The sequence below is a fragment of the Meleagris gallopavo genome, chromosome Z (assembly GCF_000146605.3).
Source record: "Meleagris gallopavo isolate NT-WF06-2002-E0010 breed Aviagen turkey brand Nicholas breeding stock chromosome Z, Turkey_5.1, whole genome shotgun sequence".
NCBI classification, from domain to species: Eukaryota; Metazoa; Chordata; class Aves; order Galliformes; family Phasianidae; genus Meleagris; species Meleagris gallopavo.
In genome coordinates this window covers 31,085,904-31,086,292 of record NC_015041.2, presented here as the reverse complement: position 1 = coordinate 31,086,292, position 389 = coordinate 31,085,904, and positions in this window count along the sequence as shown.

The window sequence follows — 389 nt, the reverse complement described above, 5'->3', positions numbered from 1 at the left end:
AAAAAAAGTAAATTGGGAAATTACAGTGCCTCAGGTGGTACTTCTAATAACCAACGACCAGATTTTCAAAGGTCATAATGTACTGAAAAAATCCACAGAATCATAGAGTGGCTTGGGTTGGAAGGGACTTCGAGGATCATCAACTACCAACCACCTTGCCACAGGCAGGGCTGACAGCCACTTGATCAAGGAATGAGGCATCCACAGCCTCTCTGGGCAACCTGTTCCAGCATTTCACCACCCTCTCAATGAAAAACCCCTGACATCTAATCTAAATCTTCTTGATGCCCCATCCCTGGATGTGCTCAATGCCAGGCTGGGTGGGGCCCTGGGCAGCCTGGTCTAGTATTAGAAATGGAGGTTGATGGCACTGCCTGTGACAGGAGAGT